We start from the raw sequence: 9,467 nt of genomic DNA, 5'->3' as shown, positions 1-9,467 counted from the left end.
ATTTATAAGAGATTTAATTACAAACTCTGTTCATTATATTTATCTATGTATAATAATATATAATATATAGATAAATATTTCAAGAGCAAAAGTTATGATATCGAGGAGAATATACATTATTATATTCTGATAAGAATGAACAAGACATTGCTTAATTTTAATACTTCTAATAAAATAGATAATATTTAAATTAGATTATATGCATATATAAATAATTAAAAATCCTACATATAAACTGCATTCTAGAATGGATTTGTCTGTTTAAAATAAACAGCATCTAATTTTATAATGCCTATTCTTTGTGTTTTATATTATATATATTATATATACCTGACACATGCAAGGAAAACTCAATGTGGGTATATTGTACCTATACATACTCATAAATGCGTGACATATTTTTTGCAACGTTTTTTTACGAAGTTTTTCTTTCAACCACAACATTATTTGTAAATCCATGCTACTCTGCATTACAAATACAGATGCATCAGCCACATACAAACTATTACATGAAAATGAGTTCACTTAAATGTTAAATAAAAATAACAATTTAGGCGCATTTTACAGATATGCTTCGACAGAGTAACTTAATACAGATATATTGAAAGGAGAAAGCAACTACAAAGTACAAACATCTTTTTTTATCAATCCAATACCGAGCGATGTTAAGGAATACGATGCATTTTTTACAGAGGAATGTACTTCTGTCTATTTTAATAAATCTATCAATTCATTTTGCACATACATCGTAATATATACATATATATATATATATATAAGAGTAAAATTGTATATAACTCTGAAAAGAAAAGAGTATGTCTTGTACATATTATGTGTAGCGTGTTAGTTTAGCCGTCTCTCTTCAGACCATGCCACAGAACGTCGCGCACCACGATTAAAGATTATTCATGGTTGATATGTAAATTATAAAGTGGCTGATGCATGCGTATTATATACATTATATCCATATATTGCTTAGTCACTTCTAAGACGAATCAAAGCAGTCAGAATGAAGTTAAAGGATACCGCTCTTAAACACTATTTTAGTACTACATAATGATGTGGTTGCTCGCCAATTATTTATTTTGGAAACTCAATCTTTTTTTCTATTATATAGTTTTATCAAAGAAGATTACATATTTCGTAAGAATATCTCGCGTATGAATGGCCAATTATCAACATTGTATTTTTTATTATTATCGCAAATCATCACACAGATTTCTACTAACAGGTAGAGAATGAATGTGTATACATATTTTAAACTTTCGTTTGAGACATGATGAAGAGTTATTTGAGATTCTGATCTTTTTTTTATCATAAAATTCTTCGCTAACTTTTGCGAGCTTCAGAATCAAACAATGATACGCAACATTTATATGTTGCGATATATTACTCAATTTACACTAAATTTACGCTATCGAAGAATAATATGTAAGGGCATTAAAGGGATTAAGGTAGCTTTAACCTTAATTTAGCAAATTTTTTGCTTTTTTTTTATAATGAAGAAACATAAAAGTCTATTGCTCGCTCGTTAATATTCTTTTGTTTTTATGTAAATTATAGCGTTTAAGAATTTTGGTTTAGTGAAAGAAAACTACTCGATATCCCATACTACTCGATACTTTCTCTATTGTCTGAGATTATCGTGTAGAATATAAATTTATGTTTTAGTCGAGTAAGAATTATACAACCGTAAGTACAAAAGAGCAATGCCGATTATGTTTTAAAGCTCGTACCATGTGCTTAAATTGTAGCTCATTTTGGATCTGCGATAATTATCTCAATACTTAAATCATGCGTTACATGACGATTTCGAATATTCGCAAGTTTGGACGAGTGTAATAGGGTGTTACTTTACAAGAAACATCCCTTCTCTTTCCTTTAATAATATAGATATTTTTATGTTATTATCGACGTGCTTAGAAAAAATGAAATTATTATGCTGTAAAAAATATATATATAGTATATATAGTAGTTATTACATCTTACCCCTCTATGCCATATATTGTCACATTACATATCAGTTTCTCTATTTGTACATCGTCTTTCTCATTGTGGCATTAGATTTTCAGAGAGAATGTGACATTCCACGTTTTTGTGAATGAAAAATATGTAGGCTATAGAGGGTTAAGAAAATAAAATAAATATTTGCCAGGAAAGATTACAATTATTGAGGGACATGATTTTTTATTGGATTTAGTATCATAGGTTTTTATTAAATAAATTTGATATTAAATTCATATGCCTAAATATAAAAAGTAAGTTGCAATTAATGAATTTTTAATAAAAAAAATCATTTATATTTTATGGCTTTAATGATATATACCATATATAATATACGATAAAAGACGTAACGTATTTGGGAATTAAATTAAGGACACTAAAAATTGTTTATTATTTTTAATAATTTTTTTATTTAAGAGAATTAAACAAACTTTAAATGTCGCGTAAAAACCGCCAATCTTTTATAGAATATATTAAATTGAAACTGCGTATTGTCATAAATTTATGGTACATTTGATTACGTAGATCTGCGAGACAATTTCGAATTTTAATAAATTTACGATATCGATGGTATTATTTCTCTAAATACCGTTCGCCGGTAACGCAGATACTTAATATCGCTTAGACGATAAATTTCGCGTTATCAGTGGAACATTATTAATTAAAATTTGTCCGCAGGATGTCGTACTGAGTAGTGATCATTAGTTGCATAACGCATCAGAGAATCGTCCGATCCATCGATTTGTCTTCCAAACTCTGCAGTTCCTTCACGAAGTAGTAGCATTCCGTAACGGTGCAGCAGAATGAGAGGCAATCATGTACGTGTAATTAGGAAAGCTGCACCGGTCGACAATGTCGGAATGCGAAGCACAGAATTCGTGCGAGATGCGTTACGACGACCGGTGGTCGCGTCACGTCGCGTCGCGTCCGGCGCCTCGTAAACGCGGCGAGACGCGTTGGGGCGAGCGTCGGTCGACGCGGCGAGACGCGAGAGTCGTGAAGAGAGGAGTGGCGCGGTGAGGCGAGGCGGGATGGAGAGTGCGGCGGGGTTGCGGGGTGAGATGCGGCGCGGAGTACGGCGTGGCGCGGCGCGTTGCGTCGCGTCGCAGCGGTGGGAACGTCGCTGTGTGTGAGTAACCCGTCGCCGACTGTAGCTCGCGTACAGATGGTCGGCTACGACGTGTACGGCGCTTACGCTCGCGACCGCGCGCGCCGAACTGGGAGAGAGAGAGAGATTGGGACGGCGGCGGCGGTGGGGTGGGGGTACGAGTAGACTCGCGTATTCTATGGGCGGGGCTTTAGCCAGCTGGCAGATGTTTCCCGCGCGGCCGCGTCATTCCTCTAGCGTAAACCTACGCGACGCGCAAATAGTCCCGCGCCGTGGCGTCGTAGATTTCCCGCGAGCGGGCCACCGTCGGTCACCTGGGTGTACGAGACTGTGGATTTACGCGGGTCTAAACGAGCGAGACACGACGGTATCGCGAACGACGCCCGGGGCAAGCCGGATTTCGTGAGCCGGATCGCAAGGATGAGCTGACGGGGGATTGGTCTGAAGTGAGTCGCCGCTCAGGGCAGAGTGAAGTGCGCGGCTTCCCCCTCGGTCGGGCGCGAACCGCCTCCAATTGTACGGCGAGCCGCGACTTTAGAGTGTGTCTACCTCTCGAGGTGAGACTCTCCGCGAACGTTTGCCGCGCGCGCCGCGATCCGTCGGGCGGTTGATTACGTCGTGACGTACAGACGTCGTCGCCGGTTTGTCGCGTGCGAGAATCAATTCGCGCGCGATGATCCTACCGGCGTGGGAATTCCGAGTGTCGCGCGAAACGTCACTCCGCATCCTCGCGGCGTCATAATCGGAGCGGCATCGTAAATCCTCGTGCGAACACGAGCGAGCGGAAGAGAGACCGAGGGCGCACGAAACATCGATTGGGACAAGTGTGTCAACTTGACGTGTGAGTGCTCCCGGCTACGCGCGACACTCGTGTGACATTCGATAAAAGGAAAAAAAAAAATAACGTGCACGTTATCGACCAATGATTTCTCAGCTTTTCTTCAAGACCGTTAAGAAAGTTGAATGTGCCTGTATAGAATTTGAATGGACAGCAGATTGAAGAAGGCGTCTTGAATCCTGAAGACCCCGCGAGAAGAGTGAAGGAAAAGTGACGTGTGACGCCCTTCGGTGAAGCGCCCCATTGCTCCAGCCGCATAACTACGCTCCTGACGCCGGGCGGCGGAGTGATCCACGGCGCGCCGTGGGGGCCCTCAGCTGTTTCCCGCCAAAGATCGCCATTACAAACGCGTTCGGGCGTTGTGTGTGCGCGCCGCGCGGAGCGTGTGGCTGTCTCGTGGACGAATCTTCCGTGCGTGTCGCCGGCGTCTGCTTGGAGGTGAAGGAAAACGAGGCCGTCGCGTAACACGGCGTGAGCCGGAAGTGGCGAGTAATCGGCGTATATACGTGCTTCAGACGTGCGTTTGGTAAAATAAAACGCGCGTTGTTTGTCCCCCTCCTCCGCCCGCGGAGAGGAGTGCGCGGTGTCGGGCGACGAGAGTGAAGAGAGAAGGCGAGCGAATCGATAGGCGGAGAGAAAGAAAGCGAGGGAAGAAGTGCGCGAAGAACCGAGTGTAGAGCGAGAGATTACGAGAAGATTCGAGAAGGAGAGAGAGAAAGAGATCCAGAGCGGGATCGCCGTCGTCTTTTCGCCAGCCGCGACGACGGCCGTCGGAAACGTGAAATTCGCTCGGCGGGGACTCTCGGTGCCGCGGACTGACGAGATATGTCAGTGTTTGGTAGTGAAATCGATCGGATTTTGCTCGAGGAAATCGTCGAGTCGACTGACCAACCGGAAACTGACCTGTGCGGGTAAGTCTCTCTTCTCATTTATCTTTCCTGAGAGAAAAAAAGAAGGACGGTCCGCTCTCGTTATTAGTGCTAGTAAAATGGTGTGCGTCCTGACGGTGTAGTGTACCGCCATAAATCTATGTATGCGTGCGTGTGTATATATATATATGCACATATATACTCTGTGCCCGCGTTTGACACGACGAGGTCGTATACGTACGGTACGGAGCTTCGTAATAGAGCGGAGTGAGATCGAGCGAGAGAGAGAGACGGAGGGGGGGGAAGGGTAACGAGCAGGAGAGAGACGAACGATCTTTATTGGCTCTCTCGAAAGAGTGTCGTGCCCGAGCCGCCGTTTCGCGCCTCAACCTGTTTTGCGAGAGCGTAACGTAGCTGCTGCCGTGGCATCGGGATCGAGATCGGAGCAGCGGTGTATCGGCAGTGTCGAGCTCGCGCGAGGTGCGTACGTCGCGAGCCGCGCGCCAAAGAGAGAGAGAGAGAGCGCGGGCACACACAGCTGTTGAAGCCGGCCGGCCGGCGCCCGATATCCGTCGCTGGTGGCTGGCTGCTGGTCTGATCGGCAGCCGCTGCTGCCGCGACGGCTCCTCGAAAGCCGTTTTCCGCTGGAAACGCAGGGACGCGTAGCGCCGCGTCGCACCGCGTCGGATCGCGGGGACCGGCACTCTCGCGAATCTCCGCGCTCTCCATGCGTTCACGCCCAACAAGCATGGCGCGCGCCGCCCGTTCATCGTTCCGTATACGCGGCGGGATGCCTCTCGCCTCCCGTTTTCGCGACGTCTGCCGTTTCTTCCGTTACCGCGCGCGCATCCGCATTTCACCCTTACGTAATGCAAAACTCGGTAATTTCGTTTGGGATATCTTTCGTTTTGTACGTTGGAGATCGGAAGGAGGGATTAAGCGTCTCCTTTGTGACTGTTGTAAGATTCTTTACGATTGATTCGAGCTCGCTCTTGGTTCTCTTTGCCACTCAAAATGTATAATCGTATTATATATAAATCAGTTGTGTTAAAGAATTTTACGACAGGTGCAAAACTACCTTTTTTTTTTGCCGAACGCAGTTATTTGTGTTTCCTATACTGAACGCTTAGCTCGGATTGGAATTTTATCGTTCTATTTCGTTCGACGTGCTTTTCGTGTCAAATTTGTATTTTCTGCGTTGTCTAGAATGTATGTCATAAATTTTTATTTTTTTTACAAAATTAGACGTCAGGTTGACGTCGGTTATCAAAAGACTACGTCGCTTGCTTGAATTTTTTGTTACTTTAGATTTGTTGATGAAAATTTGTTTTAAAAAATTCATATACTTTTCAAGTGTAAAATATGTTGCACCACGTAACGTAATATTAATGTTATATTTTCATCTACGGTATTAGTGTGTATTATGTGTTATATTTGTATTGAGTATATTGACGTAACGTTATTATTAGTCGGTATTTACTAGGCGTGTGTTAAATATTACAACAATAACTTCGAAGAATGCACACAGCATAAATATATTTTGAGATAAAAAAATTCACATTTTTAAAATCCTCCCGAATTTATCTATAACGTGTTGTTGATGTTGCACTACAATGCGTCAACAAATAGTTACGTAAATCTCACAGCTCGTAATATCCGGCAATGGAGAGAAAAGAACAGCTTACATAAAATCGCCGATTATAAATGTAATAAACTCGTTATAAAATTGTATACTGATTTCGTTGTCCTACCGAATGAAGCTGACGTGTCGCGTTCGGTCCGCTGAAAGATGTCTGCCGCCGCGTCTCACTTTTTGCGTCTTCGACCGTGTGTGCGGGGTGTTTTTGGTCTCACGAGTACAACGATCGTAGAACAAAGAAGCAGGAAGGCGCGCGAGGAAAGTGTGTCCTTTTGTGTACAGCCGAGTGACCGACAGAGCCGGGGCATGTAGTGCCGCCGTACGCGTTACGTAAAGCCGCGCGTTTGTTGCACAATAATCGGTTTCTATAAATAACTCCAAGCATGCCACACTCGGGCTTGACTTCTTGTTTACATACGCTTATCACCGTTGTATTGCGCTGTGTCCCTCGGTCGTATCCTCGAGTCCTTCGAGTCCTATAGTCTACAGAGGCCCCGAGTCTCATTCATACACAGACGTTTGACAATCTGTGTATTGAATTTAGAAACGTTTATCCAAGTTCATAAACGGTGCGAAATTCGCTGAACTTTGGTGTCTACCGATGCATTCTACGGATGCTGAATTTTATTGTTATTAATGCGTTATAGATGTACCTATTAAAGTGGACATTCAATTATTGGACGGAATGATAACAGATTTAAATATTAAATTTTTAACGGTGTACGTATGACTCTAAATAATTTCGTTGTTTGTAAAAATTTAATAAGGTGAATTTATTTAGAGCCGTACGTATCGTTAAAAGGTAGTATTTAAAATTGTGTCATTTTGTCCAATAATTAAATCATGTTCACTGATACGTTTCTCTTATAAAAGGATTTATTGCTATTAACGTTTCTTCGTCAAGTTCAATCGATTGACGCTTTTGATTTATTCCTTTTTAAAATTTGTACTATAAGAAATATTCTATCTTTGTTCAATCGATTGACGCTTTTGATTTATTCCTTTTTAAAATTTGTACTATAAGAAATATTCTATAAGAAATACGCACACGGATAACGTAGCAAACACTGTTTTAAATCGAGTGAAGCATATCGAAAGGGTTCATTAAATCATCATACGTATGTTTCATATCGAATCACTCGCTTTTATCTCAGTGTGTCATTACAATTTCATTAATCTGAGGAATATAAATGAAGCTGCAGTATCATGTATGGCGTAAAAAGTGTAAAACAGCGTACGCCATGGTAATAAAATTAAACGTTGATGCTATTATCATCAAACGGATGAGGTATGAAGCGTAAATAAATGATCAATGTACGCGACATATCCAGTAAAATAATAATGTCTTGTTTCTCATATCATATGTCACCGCTTCGCGCGTTACGTTTTATTATTTATACATTTCTAATCGCAGCAGTGAGACGCAGTGGAGGTGGCTCAGACAGTTTTGTGTGTCTGAATTATATAATTCATCACTTGTCGAAAGCGATTTTGCTTATTCTACGTTATCCGACGGCGTTATTCCGCAAACCTCGTACGACGGTAAGTCCGCCCTCGTATACGTAGTTACGGCGACGTTAAGGGGAAACTATTTCCCTAACTTCCCTTGCGCGTTGGAATGTACAACTTTGACACCAAAGTTTAACGTAGCGCACGAAATCACACCAGATATGTGCTTATCCGTTTAATCGCGACAAATACGATATCAGCCCATTAAACAGACTATCATTACGTAATCGGGATGGTTCTTGCATTACTGATAAATTTGCCCTCGACGTAAAGTAATTTATTTCGACGCGAGCACCTCGTCTCTGTATACACATATTTATTCATTTATAGCTTTGCTAGGAATAGCTTAGAAACGCAAATTACACATTTCACATGTCAGATACATCTGTTAGTTCCTGTAAACTCGTAATGGACGAGTGCAGTTTTTAATTGAGTATTAAACGTGACTTTTCGTATTCTAATTTTAACTTTTAACTTACAGGTAAATACATTCTAAGCACATTTTCTTTTTATAATTATACAATATTATTTTTCAACAGTGTGAAATAGTTAAGTTTATGTTATTTTATATCCTAGCACGATAGAGGAACGTAAAAATAATGAATTTCAAGATTTTTAGGTGATACTTTTTATTTTTATTTTCCAAAACAACACTGAGAAAAAAATGTTCAGTTGGATTAATTGGAATTCTAGTTGAAAATGGACAAATTGAAATTTTCTTGTTTTTATTAAAATCCTAGTTGAGGTAACCGAAATTCCGAGTCATTATCAGAATTTTTTGGTTCGCCTATTTTCAGCCGGATATTTTTCTTTATGAAAGTTTTTTAAGTAACTATGTGTGAGAGAAATGTTTGGAATAAGCAATGATTTATTTTGATACATAACTTACAGACTTTCTTTTTAATTAAATAATTTTATTGTAATTAAAATTTGATTATTCTAACCAAAGTTTTAAAAAGTTTGATTAGAACAGCACAATTTTTGAATTAAAAGATAAGAAACGCTTTCGTAAGTCGTTTATCAATATAAAATAAATGGTTTTATTCATACCAAACATTTCTTAGGGAGTGACCATTTAATTATTGGTTAACAATAAAATGTGTAATCTCTGTTTTATACTTGCTTACAAATAGTTGTTATTCAGACATATGATTTTACATTCGATATTTTAATAATAATGTTCGCTGTTCCAATAGTTGATATAATGTCATGATTATAATTTCTAATTCTTCTGACGTCCTTTTAATGCCATGATAACACATAGTGCGACATGTAGTTGCACAATACAATTCCTAATTAATATGCATGCTTTATGCATGCTTTGCGGCACGTAAGCACATACCTACCAGTCAGATAAAGATCATTGACATAACGACGTCTGGATAATGTTTATCAGTGCGAGACAGCTATGCCGAGATAAACAGTGCTAAACGGTAATCGTTTTTCGCTAAACGTTCAAATACTTGAGATACTATGAGACGCACGTTGCGTCGTATGCAA

Source organism: Cyphomyrmex costatus, unplaced genomic scaffold (genome assembly GCF_001594065.2).
Source record: "Cyphomyrmex costatus isolate MS0001 unplaced genomic scaffold, Ccosl1.0 scaffold5, whole genome shotgun sequence".
Lineage (NCBI taxonomy): Eukaryota > Metazoa > Arthropoda > Insecta > Hymenoptera > Formicidae > Cyphomyrmex > Cyphomyrmex costatus.
The sequence above is the reverse complement of the archived record's forward strand: the minus strand, read 5'-3'. Positions refer to the sequence as shown.